This window comes from Haemaphysalis longicornis, unplaced genomic scaffold, assembly GCF_048455015.1.
Source record: "Haemaphysalis longicornis isolate Haplotype H1 unplaced genomic scaffold, Haemaphysalis longicornis Haplotype H1 scaffold_10, whole genome shotgun sequence".
NCBI classification, from domain to species: Eukaryota; Metazoa; Arthropoda; class Arachnida; order Ixodida; family Ixodidae; genus Haemaphysalis; species Haemaphysalis longicornis.
In genome coordinates this window covers 13378537-13397825 of record NW_027526204.1, presented here as the reverse complement: position 1 = coordinate 13397825, position 19289 = coordinate 13378537, and the positions used below count along the sequence as shown (strand labels likewise).

The window sequence follows — 19289 nt, the reverse complement described above, 5'->3', positions numbered from 1 at the left end:
ACTGCTTGCAGCCTCCGTCAGAACAAGGCAACTTCTTTAGCTGTGGCGTCGAATGGGAACGCACCACACAGGACCGCAGCTTTCTACTTGCAAGTGCAGCTGAGGATGCGGTGATTCAAGGAAGTGTTTCCTTCTGCAGCATTGGACTTGTGTAGTGCCTCATGACACCTGAAGTTGGACCTTGGAGGTGCGCAGACATCCAGGACAACTAGGAAGCGTGCTTCAGATGGAAGGACCTCTCTTGCTGAGCTTGTATATGGTGTACATGGTGTGGTTTGTATATAGGAGCGCATGGTTAGTGTAAGGGCAGTGCTGTGCAATTATGGAAGACGCGCCCCCACTGAGGACAGGCCAGCAACTCTCTCTCAAATGAAAGTCCATTCTTAGCGGCCAGAGTTGCCGCAATTCTTGAGCAGTAGCAAACTAAGTGCAACTCCTTTCCACACTTCCCTCATAGCAACTGGAACTGGCAGACTTGCATTAGGACAAGGCAGAAGCGAGCGAAGCGGCAGCAGTGCTGTGTAGCAACACCCAAATGTGGCATTCACGCAGTTCCCTCAGCTTGGGTCGGGTCAGCCGTGCTTCCCAAAACTCCCTGGCTGCTGGCTTCTGTTCGAAGGTGTCGCGCTTTGTTGAGCACCCCAGGTGTTGGCCTGCTGTCCAATCGACCGTGCATATAAGCTGCTGAGCTAACATTTCCCACAATGGAAGGAAAGCAAGGGCCACGTTTAGTTGGAACCCTCTTCGTTTCGATTCATCCACTCGTTTACACTTCGATCTGAACCAAAAGGCCGAGAAGCGCTGTTTCGGCTACTACTGAACTCGACAATAAAAACAACAACAAATAATAAACACAACTGAATTACAAGCCTAGAATCACAAAAACAGATTGGAAAGATGCATGAAATACAACACACATGCAAAAGTGACAAAGAAACAACTCACAGTTTTACACTGAGCCATGACAGACAAAGCAAACACACAGCATCTACAGAAAAATACCGAGAAAGCCCTACCCCTCCCTTGACGTGGGGATAGCTCAGGGAATGTTGGGGACGGGGCCCCTGTTCAGAACTGCCCAAAATTCAATAAGGCGGTGGAAGAATGTTACCCCCCTCCCCCCAAAGAAAAAATAAGAACTAATGCGTTGCATTGGAGAGAAACATTTTAAACTTCTCACTGCTGTTTTTTTTCTTAGTGCTTCACATCCCCCTGCTCGTTTTTTATTATTTTTTTTTCCAAGTTAGTTCCGTGCAAGTTTTGCGCTATAAATCTTGTGCAATGCTCTGCACGACAGAAAACCCCCAAAGAGGACAGGTCGAAAGCCTGCTCTCGAAGCCTAATTCTTTCTTCTTCCAGCAGAAATTCCGTTCGTCGCGTCCCCTCTTCTCTCCGAATTCTAAGTCTCTGCTCGACAGCCATTCAGTTGAGCTGCTTCATCCCTAGAGTCGGAATTCATCAAAAGTTCCTGAATTTCTTCGTCCGTCAAAGCGCAGGCGTTTGCGACACGGTTGCCCACCATTGGAGCGCTGACGAGGCGAAAACGAAGTGATGCGAGTGGAGGAACACGTGTTCCACCTGTTGCCTAAAATTTCCCCTACAAATTTTATGCATTTCTGTGAACTCTCCATAGATGGCGCCACATGCCCGCTATACTTTTTTTTGCCTGACTTCTTTCGGAAGCGGTAGGGAGTGAGTCAACAGGACAAGTGGCAGGGGGTGCGCGTGCCTGACCACCCGAGCTATCTCGGGAGTGGCAGTGAAAGGGTTAATAATAGGGGTGCGCTAATGCTGAATAGTAACTTTCGATCGAATATCAAATCTCATTCAGAAAAAAAGCCGAATACCAAATCGAATATCGAACGAACCTCCAGGGCACCGGATGCGGAGAACGGGTTTACAATTATGTACAGGACTTCTTGACTGACCGCCAGGCGAGAATCAAAGTGGGGGAAGAGGTATCCCCTCCTGTGAAACTGGGTAACCAGGGGACCCCCAAGGGATCCGTCTTGTCACCCCTTTTATTCAACATGGCGCTCCTGGGCCTGCCAAAGGCGCTCGGAGCGATCGAAGGATTGGGGCATGCGCTATATGCCGACGATATCTCGCTCTGGACGACAAAAGCAGGCTCTTTAGGATGGATCCAAGACACGCTGCAGCCAGCCGCAGATGTTGTGGACAAATTCGCCAAAGGGTGTGGCCTTAGATGCTCCCCATCTAAATCAGCACTGGTGATCATCCGGCCAAGGGCGCCTAAGAAACAAAAAGAGGACATAAAAGTCAGCCTAGAGGGCGAAGACATCCTCCCACGCCCCAGCACAAAAATTCTCGAATTAGTCATCCAGGCCGACAACAGGGCATCTATACCCGTTGCGAAACTAAAGCGCACGTCGGAACAAATCCTTCATATGCTCCGACGGGTGGCGTCGAGAACCCGAGGTCTCAAGGAGAGGGACACACTTAGGCTCGTCCAAGCCTTTGTAGTAACCAGAATAACATATGTAGCACCTTACCTCCTTCTGAACAAAGCGAACACGCAGGTGCTGGACGTCATCATCCGCAAAGCCGTCAAGCAAGCTATTGGAGTTCCTATGAGCGCGTCTACATGCAGACTCTTGGAAATGGGCTTGCATAACTCGGTCGACGAGCTCATTGAGGCCCATCTCGCCAATCAGAAACAAAGACTGAGCCAAACAAAAGCGGGCAGACGCATCTTGCAGAAAATCGGCTGGAAGGCGACGCTATCTGAGGACAGAGACCAGCTGCCAGATGAATGGCTGGAAGCCATCAAATCCAAGCCCATCCCCAAGAACATGAACCCAGCGTACCATGGCGGCAGGCGGGAGGCAAGAGCTCGTGCTCTCAACAGGCTTCTGGCAAAAGAAGAAGGGGCTATCTTCACGGACGCCTCCATGAATGACGGTACGAACCGGTCAACAGCAACGGTGGCAACCACGAAAGAGCTACTGACGTGTGCATCCGCTGTAGTTCAGAGCACTGAAGAGGCAGAGGAGCTGGCGATTGCTGTGGCCCTTACTCTACCGGACAAGACCAAGGTGGTCACGGATTCCCAGCAAGCCTACAGAAGCTTCCAGTGCGGCTGGGTGTCCCGGTTGGCCCTCCGAGTGCTCAAGGAGAAAAAACCTCCGAAGGAAAGCGTAGAACTAGTGTGGGTACCGGCCCATTCTGCGGTGGAGGGTAACGAGTTTGCCCACCAGCAGGCCCGAGCACTGACTTACCGGGCCACGTCCACAGCAGAGGCAAACAACCAACCATTGCTTACCTACAGGGAAATAACCACTTATTACAGGCACGACAGGAGGACGCTACCAGCACCCCACGCAGCACTCACCAAGGAGCAGCAAACTATATACCGGCAAATCCAGACAGAGTCCTTCCCGCACCCCCGTCTACTCAACCGCATGTTCCCAAACCAATTCGAAGAAGCTTGCCCAATCTGTAAAAAACTAGGCACTCTCCAGCACATGATAGGAGAGTGTAAGTTTAGCCCGGAGCACCCGCCCCCCTTACCCGAGTCTCGCCCCACCAACCCCACTCTACCTTTTAACGAGAGATGGAGGATCTTGCTGACCAGCCCCGCCCTGGAGGATCAGCTACTACTGGTCACCAGGGGCCAGGCGGCGAGAGCAGCATATGGATTCCCGTGAACAGGGAACCACCTCCGTCCAGTGTGGAGTTCGCAACGAACGACTCTTAAATAAAGTTTCTTCTCTCTCTCTCTCTCGAATTTCAATTTTTTTATGGGTCTCGATTTTTGATAGGTTTTTGTGAAAGAGCAGAAGCTACTTCACATATACAGGAGTCATGACGTTTTTTTTTACCCGGAGAATGCACTTTTCCACTTACATCGGCGGTACTCCAGGAATCAGGAGCGGGCATGATACGCATTTGAGAGAGAGAGAGAGAACAAAACAAAAGAACTTGCACTGGAGTTGCTGTGCTGCAATAATCGGCAATGAATATTAGGGCTGGGCGTCGGTTAAAAATTTTAATCAGAATAATCGGTAGGCTTTAATCGGTTAATTAATCGATTAATGGGTTGTATTGGCTTAAAAAGAACAACGATAAAATAATTTTTACAATAACTATAAAAACAATGATAAATATCCAATATTCTCTTAGGTGTGTTTTATGAGCATTTATTTTGCCACAGGGCATGTTCTCAGGTTTTTGCAGTGGTTTCAGGGAAGAGAAAAGGAAAGGAAGTGCACTGGGGATGGTAGTGAGCTCGGCAGGTAGCTCAACTGCATGCAACCCAGTGTTTGAGAAGGAAAGCAATGAAAGGGTAGAGCAGAAAGAGGGCAGAAGAAAAAGAAAGGGCCAAGTCAAGCTAGCGCATCACAGACGTCACAGCCGAGCAGGTCATGGCGCTGGATCATGGCGCTGATCCGTGCCAGATGCTTATCACTGCGTTCGTCACTCGCACTATTTCTAGAACCATGAACATTGTCGTCGATTAACAGTGGTTCACTTTACGCCGTAGTTAGTTGAAATACCCGTAATACGGTAGAAGTGCCCGCTCGACGTTTTTTGTATTATGTATATTGGTATTTAGAGTGGCCATTTTCCCATCTGTCACTGATATTAGCTTGCGGCTTTAATCATTATACTATCCCCGAGAATACTTGCAACTAAGACAGCCTTGTTTCATTTCGCTCACGTGACTTCAACCGATTAAAAACGTTAATCGCAACTATGGCATTAATCGATTAATCGAAAAGTTAATCGATCAATCGCCCACCCCTAATGACTATACAGTGCCTCGTAACTCAGAAGCGAGCACTTTGCAGGCATGAACAATAGGACGCGAAAGCACGACAACCACAATCATGGACCACGATGAGGCACTTCTTCAGAAGCAACGTGAAGAGGGGAGAATACATAGCCGAAGGAAAGCTTGCACTAAAGCTGCCGTGCACAAGCCTGCGCTATCCACTGTGGTTAAAAAAGCAAGCAGACACGCAGTAACCATACACCAGCTGCATTAAAAACAGAATTTTAAATTAACGGAACCGCTGCTGTCAAAATGGCGGTGGTCTTTACTAGAAGCTGCCTCAATATGTAAACATCCGGTCGCAGAATTCAAAATGATGGCCAGAGTTGATGGCGACGGGTAGCGAAGGCTGGAAAAAAAGATCTTATCGACGCAATCAAAGATTACTACATGCAGTGGGATAAAATCTATGGCTTTTGCAGCAAGGTGCACTCATTGAAAGCACGGTTTGGATGAAACTTGCTGAGCAGACTGCTGCGTTAGCGTGCACCGACGTCTCTCACATTCGCAAAGCCAGGGGAGGTTGAGAAACTTAACTCAACTGTTCTAAAAATCGAATAGTAGATATTCGATTCGCGAATCGAATTATTCACGGAGGTACTATTTGATTGGTATTGGAATATTCGCACACCCCTAGGTAATAAAGAAGGCGGTGAAGTAAAGGCCTTATTAGAGGACATTTGCTCCAATCACTGTCGAAGCTGTCAAAAGAGTCGTTTCCAAAGGCTAGGCCCAGGCGCTCTCTCTGTTCGGGTGCCACAGCGCTGATGTCAGCGAGGCCGCCATGCTGCTCGCCGTCCTCAGAACCGTCCAGTGCGTTGGAACCCTCTGAGAGAGCAAGTGACCGTCTCCTCCAGGACAGCGGCCCATGCTTTGGGAACAAAAGTCGGTGGCATTTTGTCGGATGGCTTCTGCAAGTTGCCTTTCGGCATTCAGAGTTCAGCCATTCCATGATTTCGACGCTTCTGGGCGGTTTCGGTAGTTTGGGTCACCAGAGAGTGCTTGGGGGGCTTGTTCGGTATTATGTGAAAACGCCACATCTCAGATTATGGGTGAGGGGCGCTTTTTGTGCGGTAAAAAACATGGATGTACAAACTGGACTATTCTAATTGGGTACAGTCTACGCTCATTACAGCAGACCCACGTACGTACAACAGACCTTCTGGTATAACAAACCATATCCCAACTGACATTTGGTCTGCATATCTTATCAAATTTATCAAAGCAACACTGTTTGTTCTTATCAGACTAAGCTACAATAGACTATTGGCTACAGTGGATAAAATAAGAGGCATTTTTTAGAGATGGGCAAATATTCGACAAATTCGAATATTCGATCGAATATTTTATTATTTGAATTCGCTTCGACTCGAATTCAAGCATTCAAAAATTTCGAATTATTCAGCGTCACCGAATACGCTGGCACGGTCTTCGAACGTTGGCACGGACCGCAAGTGGCGCAAGCAAAGCGGCACTACAGTGTAGCGGCACGCAGCCAGCCATTCACGTTACCTGCTGTCAGCCATATCGCCATCGCTAACACGTTTCGCTTGAAGGTGGGAGATAGAAACCAATCCAATCCATTCAGCACAGTTCTATTTCCAAAATGGCGTCAACGTCATTTTCACGATTCACGCCCAACGTTCGCAAATCTAATATGGAAATACTACTCCAAGCTTCCTGGTGGCAGCACAGCGCGGTGCGAATCGTGCCAGTCCGTTTTGAAGACCCCGACCGGAACGACTACAACGCTAGTGAGCCACCTGAAGCGACACCCTTGCAAGTACAATGCTTACTTATCCGACCGCCAGCGTAAAGTAATGGTGGCCTCAAAGCGGAGCGCGGGAAAGGAAAGCTCGTCGCCGGTTTTGGTTGCATCCATTTTCAAGCCAAAGCTCCAGCCGACGTCCCCAAGAGCGAAAGAGATGACCCGAAAAATCGCCGCTTTCATTGCCCACGACCTTCAGCCGTACAGTGCGGTCGAAGCTAAAAGCTTCGTCGATGTGATCAACTACGCAATGCCTGAGTACGTCATCCCTTCTCGAAATAAGTTTTCAAGGACGATTATTCCAGACTTATATGCGGCGAAGATGAACGAGTTGAAAATGGTGTTGCGGGAAATTTTCTCCCAGGGAGTAGGGTGCTACATGCTCACAACGGACGCGTGGACGTCGCGAGCGGGCGACAGCTACGTGAGCGTGACCGTTCACATGCTGGATCGTAACTTCGTGCAGCGTGCGTTTCCCTTGGCATGCAAAGCAATACCAGAGGGTCACACGGAAGACAATATCCTGCGTTTTCTTCAAGCGGTCGTAAAAGAGTGGGACCTCTCCGAAGACATCCCTACCTTTGTTGTCACGGACAATGGAACAAACTGCTTCGGCTGTTGCCAGGTCGTCGTGGGAGGGACTGCAGTGTTTTGGACACACTCTTCAACTGTGCATTAGTGATGCAAAAAGAAAGTCTCAAGTTTTGCCCTACTCTGTGTGAAATCAAGGTCCATCGTGGGACACTACGAAAAAAGCGCGCGAGCACGAGGCAGGCTCCTTGAAATACAGAATGACATGCACATGCCGGCCCTTGAAGTTATCCAAGATGTCCCAACCCACTGGAACAGCGAGCATGCAATGTTGGCAAGGCTGCTAAAGCTTCGGGCTCCTATTTCTGTAGAGCTGTCGGAGTCAGACTCGTTGGAAAATCTGAGCGCGCAAAAGTGGAAGCTGATGAATGCCATAGTCAGAGTGCTTCAGCCCTTAGAGCCGAGCCTTCTGCAGACCACTACCCAACTCTTTCACAAGTTATTCCACTCCTGCACTGCACGCGTGTGATGCTTGAGGAGCACGTATCTGGAGCAGACGAAGCAGCACCTTTTCCCTCCAGTCTCGCGCAGTCTTTCGACACGATTCCCCGACATCAAGATGGCCAAAGTGCCAGCACTTGCCATGCTGATTGACCCACGTTTCAAGAGTATCTGCTACACCACGGAAGCTGAAAAGAAGTGGGCAAGAGCATTGCTTGTGTCTACTGTGGAAAAGCTTTTGCCATCACAGCAGAAATGGGACCAAGGATGATCTGTCGTGCCAGAATCGGCAATGGGTGCGACAAGCACTGTGTGGACTGTTTTTTCTACATTGAGCTCCGCCGCATGTCAAGAAACTGACAATGGTCATACCGCTAGGCAAGTCTGCGACTACCTGAGTGCACCGCTGCTGCCTCGAGCAGAGAACCCATTGGACTGGTGGAAAGGTCGTGGGAGCCAATCGTACCCAGCCCGGGCTAAAGTAGCTCAGAGGTACCTCTCCATCCCAGCCACTCAGACAAGAAGTGAGAGACTGTTCTCAACTGCAGGCGGTGTAGTTAGCAACAGGCGGGAGCTGCTTCTCACAGAGCATGTCGAGCAGCTTGTTTTCCTTCATGAGAACCTGTAACTGTGCCGTCAGCTGTTGACAAGAGGTGTGCAGCATTTGCAGTGCTCCTATTATTTTTTTTAACGTGAACATTTGATGTTACCTTCCCCCCAGTGTTCATAAAATAAAGTGCATGAACACAGTTCAGACTCACGAAACTTATTGTTTGAGTATCAGTTACTTAAGCACGTGCATTTTTACGATGAATGATTGTCATTTTCCAAAGTATGTGAGAAAAAGTAGTAATGATATCCGAAATATTCGATTCGAAATTATTCGAGAAAAACCACTATTCGCTTCGAATACGATTCGAAGCAAAATTCCACTATTTGCCTAGCATTTTTTGGAAAAAGTGGGCATATAAAACACACTTTTGCCGTGTCAATGCAGGCTGACAACAGGCTTGACTGCAAGTCGAAACTGCTATTGGCCACACTATTGGCCTCTGGCCAAGTTTGGCTGAGTGTGGCCAAACTTGGCCACATGAATTTGTGTTTTGGGAGAAGTCATGGACAATTTATTTAAGTTGAGTTGTCACAAAAAAAGTTTATTTCTGAACCCATGCTGATGGCAAGATAACACTTTATTGTATTTTGCTATTGAATTAAATGTTTTGCTACTATACATCCCAGTAATTTCGAACACGCGTTGGTGAAATGAATTGGTTGGTCTGCAGTTAGCCTGCCCTTGTGTATGGGTACGATTTTGGCATGCTTCCAGGGAGTGGGGAAGGGGCCAATGAGTGAAATATTACGGCAGGACATCTGGAAAGCCCCTCCACATAGCTGCACCAAAATTTGTCAGTGATTATATCTATCTGGCCGAATTATTTGTTCATGTAAGGAGCAAGTTAAGAATTGCTTCTGTGGAAGGTTTACTTCCACTGTCGGGTATTTTTGGCCGTGACGCACCCCCCTGTCGGCTTGTTTTCAGGAATATCAGGAAACGAGCATAGCGATTTATTTGATTATGTTTGCATTCAGAACGTGACGCATTGAAAGGAAGCTGTGGATGAGAAATCGCCTTCCTACCACATATTTTTGGTTTGCCGTGCATGCTTCCGGGAAGATCATCACAATCTGACGCAGCGGAACTCAGCCCTCCCTCGGATGAGATGCTCTCAGAATCAGAATCCAAGGAATTGGAATAGCCATCACTCCAGTATGCAGTCTGAGGGCCTGCGTGGCCAGCCATCCGAAAGTACCCATGCGCAAGGAGAACTTTCAGTTGCCCGCACAATGCATAGAGATGGCACTTTATGAAATCAAGAAGGCAGACAGAGATGGAAAGTGGATACAACAGCCACGTTTGCTGCCTACAGCGGAAAGCGAGGGTGCGGAAAGTGAGATATAGCCACGATCGAGCCATATTTTGTCTATTGGAGAGGCAACGGTGCTTGCGCCTAACTTGGTGCGCCGTAGCAGACGCGTGAACAGAATAAAAAAAACCTACAAACGTGCGGCACATGGCAGAACAACCCCAGTAATCACATGCATGCTGCACGGTCACTCAGCCCAAGAGAGCAGAGCGCGCAGAGCAACCATGCCCCCAGCAACCAAGGGTGGGCGTGGTCACTCCGTACTCTTCAATATACGTTCTTCAATACATGGCAAAAATATGAGCTCCCAGAAAGATTCGACAGATGGCGCGACTAGTCCAGGCACGATTCAGTGCGCATTTTTGAATGCACAATAGAGAATGCACTGGTACATCAGTGACACGAAAGGGGGGGGACACGAAAACATATCGGTACGTCAGTGACAGTGAAAGGGTTAATGATAGAGTGATCTGATTCAGAGCATGAATCACACGTCACGCAGTCCTAAAGATGGTCCTGGTGACTCCGCCGTGGCAGTTGTCCCCTCCACAGATGTCTGTGACAGCTGAGCCAGCCACGCTGAGGCTGGCACAGCATGCCTCGAAAAGCGCCCCAAACGGCCCCGCGGCCGGGTGAGAATTAGGACCGTCTTCGAACAGCTTTGCTTCGAACGTGCACAGCTGACACCAGAGAAGCCAGCAAAGAGCAAGCACCATCAGCACTGGAATGACTGAGAATCCCTCGTAGCACGGACACGGAACAGTCGAAGGCGTACGCGCACTGCCTGCAGCCCATGCTGAACACCAGGCTTCACTGAATAAGCTCAGCTGCTAGGTTGGAGCCGAAAGGTTGTGACCCTGCCTGTGCACAAGGAGGCCTTCCCGAGCGGCCCCGTGTCCACTAGAGACCCCGTGTGTCCAGCAAGGACCGAGAGCGCTCACCTGCTGGAACGAGTGCCCCCCCTCCTGGTGGCTGTGGCCGAGCTCCACCTGCGTTCGTCCCGGGAGAAAACAGGGTTAGCAGCCGGGCTACACGCGGGCACCGCCAAACCGCACATGGACACTGTCTGTGCGCATGGCTGCCACCAGGTGCCAGAGCGACACCGCACTCGTGGGGAGCAATGCGAAGGCGCTGCCCCCAGAAATGAGCAGTGGCAGCAGCCACAACGCAGAGAAGCATTAGAACACCAGACGCATACTAGTAATACCACCCCGCCTGCACTCGCACAAATAGAAATCAACCGCAGTGAAATGCTCCTTCTCTCTCAAAATACAGTCTAGTCCACTTACAACAATGTCCAAGAGCCAAGAAAATTCGACAGTTGTTGTGAGAGAAAAAGACGAAATAGAGCTCAAAACGTTCTATTCGCATGCAAGCAAGGTCGTACTAGGCCAGGTCGTACGTCACAGAAAAGAAGCCATAGTCGGTCAGCTTAACTTGTTGCACACAAAGCTGGGGCCCATCTATTGTCAAGAGCTTCTATGCGTGCTTCACTTAACTTATTAATGAAAGGTCCTCGGCGGGAACGAAATCCCAAATCCCTCAGGAACACTTTTCTTTCCCTTGGAGGGCTCATGCTGCTTACAAGACTCACCTAACGATGCACGAACAAAATATTAATGTGGTTATCAGCGAGCACAACCTAGAGCAGCAGCACCGTGAGCAATGACGCGCAGAAAAAGACACTCAAAGTAGGCTTCGGCAGCCTAAGCATAGAGGCCGCTGGCGTAGGCAATGATGGAGACGTCAAAATGGTGGCCGCACTATTAAACCGTCTGTCGCGTGAGCGTGCGGGATCACGAGCAGCCCCGGCCCGCAGTAAGGGCCGATGCGCACGACAGCTGCTCAGGTGACAAAAGAAGTCCCCCACTTTATTTGGGGCAGAATATATACAAACTAAGTGGTGCCACACGCTAGTGGCAGCCTAACTAAATGGCTGAAGGGTGGCGACCTCTACATCTCCCCCCTTGAGGACCAGACGGAAGAGGGAGGACACCAGACACTGCACGTTACTAGTTCAGGCGGTCCGGAGGCACAACACGGCAGCCACTACTTGTCCGCGTCACACCACTGCGGTCACTGTCTGCAGGGGGCAGTCCAAGGGAACCGGGTGGTTGCACTGCGGGTTCCGGAAGGGGAAGTGGCCGCTGTGGCTCTTGCTCCTCAGACGGCGGTGGTTCCACCCTTGGCGCAGGAGGTGCAAAAGGCACTAGGTGACGCCGGTTGCGTTGTAGGGCGCCACCCTGCTCCGTTTCCACGACATAGCTTCGTGGTCGTCGTGCTGGGCTCAGCACAGTAGCCTGGACCTGGTTGGGTCGCACCCAGACACACTGGCCTGTTCGGAGCGATGGTAGATCTCGAGCGCCGTGATGCCTGTTAAAGTCAGCGCTGTGTTTCCGCTTGTAGGCTGCGTCTTTGCTCCTCACATCTGCCAGTGAGGACATAACTGGGAGTCCTGTTGCGGAACTTTGGTTCGGAGTTGTCGTCCCATCAAGAGCTGGGCCGGGCTGAAGCCATCGACTCCTGGGGTGTCCTGGTAACTGAGCAAGGCCAAATGAGGATCTGCTGCTTTGCGGAACAGCTCTTTGATGGTCCTGACCATTCTCTCCGCCTCTCCGTTCGATTGTGCATAGTGCGGGCTGCTGGTGACGTGGTCAAAGCGGTAAGATGCCGCAAACGCTAAAAACTCATGCGAAGAGAACGGTGGACCGTTGTCCGATCTGACCTCTCGTGGAATCCCATAGCGGGCAAAGATGCTTTTGAGGACGTCGATGACTACCTGAGCCGTTGTGCTCCTCAAGGTTACGACTTCAGGGTACCTGGAGTGGTAGTCCACCACCAAGATGAATATCTGGCTGCGGAGGTGGAACAGGTCCATGCCGACAAGTTCCCAGGGTCGTCCAGGTAGGACCGTGGAGATCAGAGGTTCTGCAAGGTTCACCCGAGTGGAAGCACACTGCTCGCAGTTGGTTACCAGAGAGGTAATGTCTGCCGAAATGCCAGGCCACCAAATGGACTCTCGAGCAAGAGCTTTCGTCCTATTGATGCCTTGGTGTCCTTTGTGTAACAGCGTCAAGACAGCCGGCCGAAGAGAATGTGGGATGACTATCCTGGCGCCTTTCAGCAGAACACCGTCACAGACAGAGAGCTCATCTGCTGCTGAGGCATACTGGGAGAGGTGCAGTGGCAGCTTGGACTTCTGTGGCCAACCATTCTGGCAGAAGGAGGTGAGGGCTCTGCACTCGCCATCTGACTCTTGTGCCTGTCGCACGTCCTGTGGGCTTAGTGGCAAGGCTTCTGACATGCCGCTGACCACTTGAGGTGCAAACAATTCCGCGGTGTCCAGGGGGAGGGACACCTTTTGGGTGATGCGTGACAACGTATCTGCTGTAGCTAGCAGCTTTCCTGGCACGTGCAGCATCCGGAACTGGTATCGCATGGTCTTTAACCGGAGCCTCTGTATGCGAGGCGGCAGCATGTCCAGCTCCATCTTGCCGAAGAGTGAAACGAGTGGTACGTGATCTGTCTCGACATCAAAGGTGATGCCGTGGACGAATTCGTCAAACCGTTGGATAGCCAACGCTGCTCTGTCTCGGTCATTGACCTCGAAGCAAACGCAACTGGGCGGCGCTCTCCAGAGGGCTGGGTCTGCAGCAAGACCGTGCCGAGTCCAAACGAGCTTGCGTCAGCCGAAACTGTGGTGGCGTATGACGGATGGTACTTGGCCATGCAACGGTCTGTGCGTCAGGAGTTCCTTGATTTTCTCGAATGCAGCATTTTGTTCATGCTGCCACACCCAACTCACAGACTTGCTTAGAAGTGCTCTGATGGGAGCTGTGACATCCGAGATGCAAGGCGAAAATCGGGCAAGATGGTTGAACATTCCGAGCAGTCGTTGGACACCTGCGATGTCGGTTGGAGCCTCCACGGCTTTGACTGCTTCGACCTTGTCTGGACTTGGCCTGATGCTTTGTGCTGAAACGATGACTCCTAGGAAGGAGACTTCGGAGACGCCAAAACGACACTTGTCTTGGTTCAATGTGATGCCTGCTTTTGCAAGGCGAGACAGCACCTGGCTCAGTCTGGCGTCGTGCTCCTCGCGGGTGCGCCCAAAGACCAGAATGTCGTCTATCATATTGGCGACTCCTTCCTGGCCCTCCAGGATCCTGGCCATCTGTTTTTGGAAGTACTCCGGCGCGGAGGTGATGCCGAAGGGGGTGATGCCGCACGGCAGAAGCAGTATCGGCCAAATGGGGTGATGAAAGTTGTGAGCGCTTGGGAGTCTGCAGAGAGTTTAACCTGGCATTGCATAGCTTAGTTTAACCTGGCATAGCTGGCATAGTTTAACCTGGCATAGCTGGCTGTAGCATCTAGCTTTGAGAAAACTGTTGCGTCGCCAAGGAGGCCAAGGACTTGCTCTACAGTTGGTAGAATGTGGCAACCTTGTACAGTTGGTAGAAGGACAACCTTGTTCAGCTGAGTCAAGTCAACGCACAGCCGGTAGGAACCATCGGCTTTCCGGACTACAACGAGACCAGAGCACCACGGCGTTGGATTGTCGACCCTGCGAATCACGCCTCCTTCCTCCAGTTTGTCAAGCTCGTGGCGGACGACCTCGAGCAGCGGGATGGGAATCCTGCGAGGCGCGCTTAGGGAGAAGGGTATGGCATCAGGTGTAAGGAGGATAGTGCACTCGTCCTTGAGGGTGCCCAATCCTTGGAAGAGCTCCGCGCGCAATGTTGCTTTTGGGGTCTGGAGTTCGTCGAGAAACTTTACAACTTCAAGGGCTTGAAGCGCCGGCAGTCCCAGAAGAGGTACAGTGAGAGACTGGATCACGTACAAGCGCTGAGAGCTCATTTTCCCGTGCCACCGAAGTCTTGCCATGTACGAGCCTAGCACACGCAGCGGCTGACCGCCGGGTCCGGTGAGCAGGGTGTTGACTTGGTCGAGCTTAGCTGGCAACGCAGGGAAGTCGTTCGGAACGGCGGACACCTCGGCTCCAGAATCGACCTTGAACTGCGCTGTGTAGTTGTCAACGGTGACGTCGACGAACTTTGCCGCGGCGGGCGTCCCGACAGCGTGTAGGTGAATAGAACTGAGCTTGTGCTTTGCCTTCCTAGCACGGCACACTTCCGCAAAGTGCCCTTTCTTTTTGCAGAAGTTGCAGGCGGAATTTCGTGCAGGGCAGTTCGAGTGGCGCGCGGCCGCAGAATTCACATGTTGATGGCTGGCAAGAGCGCTCTGCTGAAGGCCCCCGCGGAAAGCAGAGCGGAAAGCAAAGCGGAAATCGTAGTTGCGGCGGCGAGAGGCGAACTTGTTATCGCGTACGGCGTCGAGGGGTAGTTCGCGAGAGTGCTCTGCGCGGTTTTGGAGCAACATTTTTTCTTTGTCGGTGTCTTCTGATTGACGGGCCTGCATCCATGCTTCTTTGAGCGTCAACTTCGCGTTCCGGCAAAGCTGGTCCGAAAGGCGCGAGTCGCGGAGGCCGACGACGAATCTATCGCGCACCAGCCTTTGCTCCACCTCAGCTGATGGATAGTTGCACTGCTTCACCATTTCACACAGTTCGGCGTAGTAGGCATCGATGCTTTCGTCGGGCAATTGAACGCATCGGTGAAGACGCGACGACTCGTAGAGTTCGTTCGCCGGGTGCACAAAGTGGTCGGTGAAGCGAGCGGCAACCGCTTGAAATGAGGCGAGTGATGCGGCGTCGAGCGAGAACGTCTCGAGCAGTGGGCGGGCCTCCGGCCCCATGCAGTACAACAACGAGCGTACCTGCATGTCGCCAGACGCTTGAGTCAGGCCTGAAACAACGGCGTAGTCCTCGTAGCGGCTGAGCCATGCTGGCCAGGTTCCGGGGTTTGTGAACTCGAACGGTGCGGGCGGCTGGAGGTTGAGGCTGAACATTGTCGGCGGCGCTCCGTCCTTGAGGGCCATCGTCGTGCGGTCAGGGTGAGTCCGGGATGAGGGGGCGTTACGCGGCCACTTCTGACACCATGTCGCGTGAGCGTGCGGGAGCACGAGCGGCCCCGGCCCGCAGTAAGAGCCGATGCGAACGACGGCTGCTCAGGTCACAAAAGAAGTCCCCCACTTTATTTGGGGCAGAATATATACAAAATAAGTGGCGCCACACGCTAGTGGCAGCCTAACTAAATGGCTGAAGGGTGGCGACCTCTACACCGTCCATGACCGCTAGCGGTTTGCGCAGCTTCTTTCTTCGCTTTTAATCGTTGTTAACCGTAGATTTCACCCCTTTTCTTTCATTTTAGCCTTTCAAGAGTCAATGCGAGTACTGAATTTTTTCAAATGTAGGGTCTGAGAGAATTTCGTTCTTCCTTTCTTGCCGAGACTTCGTTAAATCGGAAGTGCCGCACAAAATTACTTTGTAAAATCGAGAGAAAAATACATGCATTTAGCGAAAATTTGCTAGAAAACTTGAAAAAATTCGTTACATCGCGAATTTCGTTAAATCGAGGGTCGTTATATCGAGTTTCAACTGTATAATCAGGACCACCCCCACACCTTCTTATTTTTTGCATGGCAACTCACTTTTGACATGGGTGTGCTTATTGCGGGGCAACCATGATAATGTTTGCGCAAGCGAAATGTACAAAATTGCGCCACATCGAAATAATAAAGAAACTGGAACCGATGCTTATCTTTTCGTGCTGAACAAAGGCACACACCGCATGCCAACAGGGGTGGCATAGGGTGCATGGGTTTGGGAGCAGTCCTGGGAGCAGGCAAGAGTGCCTTTTGTAGCAGGCCTGGAGCAGCCACAAAGGCATTTTCGGAGCAGGTTTGGAGCAGCCGGAAATGCCAATTGGAGCAGATGTTAACACCACTGCACAGCATTACGGTGCCTGCCTAATCTCCCTACAGGCCGCTGTGCAAGTCCCCTGCCAAGCATACCTGTACAATCTGTCTACTATCTTGGGCGTTCTACCACACTAGAACCTACTCTGAACGAGGAATGCAGTTCTTGTGCAATATCTAGAGGTTTACCAAATGTGGAGCACAACTAACTTCGCCCCCAGTGAGGGAGCCGCGTTACCACAGTTCGAAGATAAAGCTGACGCGCAGAGTCCAAAGAGATCAGATAATAGGCCTTGCTTCGTGTCCGGTTAGCGGGAATGTTTACAGAACCACACGGCGGCGTTCCGCTTGCACTTTTTCTATCAAACAGTGAGCTTTGTCTTCGCCCATCACAGGGTTGCGAGAGTCGACACACTTACGCCGCAAACTACGTAACTATAGCGTGTTAGTAGGCCCCACTAATGTTGGACCATCCTTGACTGAGCAAAGCTAACCCCAAATTTGAGTCGAATTGAATTGAAGTTTATTTGCCCTTCCTGAATACACAAAAACGGAGGGAAGACAAAAGGCGACCAGCCTTCCCTCCGTTTCACAGGGGGAGAAAATCAGTAATTACCTCAAAGCAAAAGCACACAGAATTAACGAGCGAGTGGAAAGCGAGCAAGACCCTGTTTGTTCAAAACATGCATCAACGGAAAGTTGTGGGCAGCAAAGCCAGCTGGGATCGCCAATAAACTACAACCTTTAATGCGGACATTATTCTATCTGTTTGTGATGTAACACAAAAACATTTCACTTTTGGCCATTTTTATTGATAATGGAAAATGGCAAATAGAAAGCGGCCGATATTTTTTTTGGGCATGATACACGTACATCACACGGTACATTTCAATTTTCATATTCTGTCGAAGTGAACGGGGCAATTGGTAAACACAACCGTGCAAATGCAACACGCAGAAATTTAAGCAGCTAATGCGTAGTCCCTGCGGCGTTATGGCTAAGCCAAAGCAAAGTTCCATAGCTGCTCATAGCCTTGATGAAACTGAAACCATAAATTTCTTGACGAGACCGAAAACACGATGCTTCAGCCAAGTTTTTCGGCACTGGGCATCATGGCGGCCACATCTCGTGGCTCAATTCAGGCGCTGCGGCGTACGACGGCACTGATAAACGAGTTTGGCGCAACAAGAGCGGTTCGGCGCAGGATGGCGCAGGTGAACGAGTTTGGCGCTCAATGGCACAAACGGCACAGCTGTTCCACCCCTGTGCATGGTATCACACACTGGGTGCGTGTGTACATGAATGCACATGCACGCACACGGGCACCAACAAAAAAGATGCACTTTCAGAGGGTGCAGGTGTGTGATGTGCAAGCTGCAAAAGTCGCACGCTGCTGTTGTAAGGGGAGGGGGCGGGCTCCATGGGGCCCTGCGAATGCTTGAGTGAATAAATGTTGCCGACAGCAAGAGTCCCTGCTTTTCCCCATCGAAAGAGATCACAGCAGCGGACGTAGTGCCTTGCAGTGTGCCACTTTCTACAAGGAGTGCCACTTTCTCGCAGCCTGTCACTGTACACTCCCTGTTCTTTTTACGAGTTTTGGCCTTTGAAGTTCAGAAGCAACACGCTCCCAACGCGCAGCATGCTGCGATTTGAAGGTGGCGGGAACCGTCCTAGTGCGCTGATAAATGAAGTTTTTGAATCCATAAACGGCCTGCCTTGGGAAGAAAACTTTGGCACTTTTCTATTTTTATCGTTTTCTTTTCGCAAAAGTGTTGTCAGGGCACGCAGGAACTGCACAGCAGCCAACTGTTGGTCCTCTTGCGCAATAATTTGTTGCGAGCGCCTGGTTAATGCTGCAGTGCACGTCGTGAAACGAAACAGTTTATGTGAAGCGGCCAGCAAAAGCTATTGTTACTTCACGTTTGCATCCTTTAATCACTACAACTACACACACATTTGATGCGATATTCAAAGACACTTTTTTGCCTAATTCGTATTCAATTCGCATTTGAAAATCTCGATAATCGCACAGCCCTAATTTTGGCCGAATGTTTGTCATTGTCGCCCACTGGGGAATGAGACCACTATTACAATCATCTACATGACGTTTCCAGCCATTGGCCGCCTAGCAGAAAAATTGTGCAGGCATTGTGTACCAGTGCTTCTGTTGCTTGAATGCCTTTGCAGGCTCTACGACGTGTGACGTGCTCTTTTGTGTGACATAAAAATGAAAAGGAAACAAGAAAGAGGAATTCCAGCCTGTCTTTAAACAAACAAAGCATCGTTTGCTGTGGACAGAAGCTGAGAGAGCTATTAAATGTGCGATCTTTCCGGTGAAATAAAATTTCAATCAGCCGTTACTGTACGTTTAAACAACACTCGCCATTACGTTAAAGCCCACCAAACTATTTGGGCATTGTATGACATAGAGTAGGGACCCACATGTGCACGTACTGTGCAACCTAGGCTTTGAATGTGAGTGGGCCCAGGCCAGTGTGCACACCCCTGCCAAAGGCAAGTGCAACGAGTGTGCCACGACTCCCGCTTCTTTGCTACCCACTGCTGCTGCTGCACAGCTCCATGGCCTCTGGCACGTGTTACGCCCACAGGGTTTCCTCTTGGCAAGCAGTGCTAGTACCAGGCTAAAGACAGGCAGGACCAGCACACAAGTAAAGCGCGACATGGGAAGCCCCGAGCGAAGGAGTTTCCACGTGCCACCGCATATGTGGGGCAACGAGGAACGCCCTCTCTTCAGAACGGTTCCCAATGTGAGCCAGCTAGCCAGTGCTGCTGCCCGTGGGCAGGCAATGAGCGAGGCCCACCTTGAGGCTGGTGTGCAGGCGAGCCTCGAGCTGCTGCTGCACGGACGCCGGAGGAGGGGGGCCGGCGGCCAGGCTGTCGCCCTCGGGGGCCTCCCGCGGCTTCTGCAGGAAGATTGCGCCACTTAATTGCC

At 50.9% G+C, this 19289-nt stretch overlaps 1 pseudogene; it reads right to left on the bottom strand.

Annotated features, from left to right (window-relative positions):
- Nucleotides 1-13834: 13834 nt before the first annotated feature.
- LOC144158025 (uncharacterized) lies at nt 13835-18918 on the bottom strand (annotated as a pseudogene).
- Between the last annotated feature and the right edge of the window lie 371 nt (nt 18919-19289).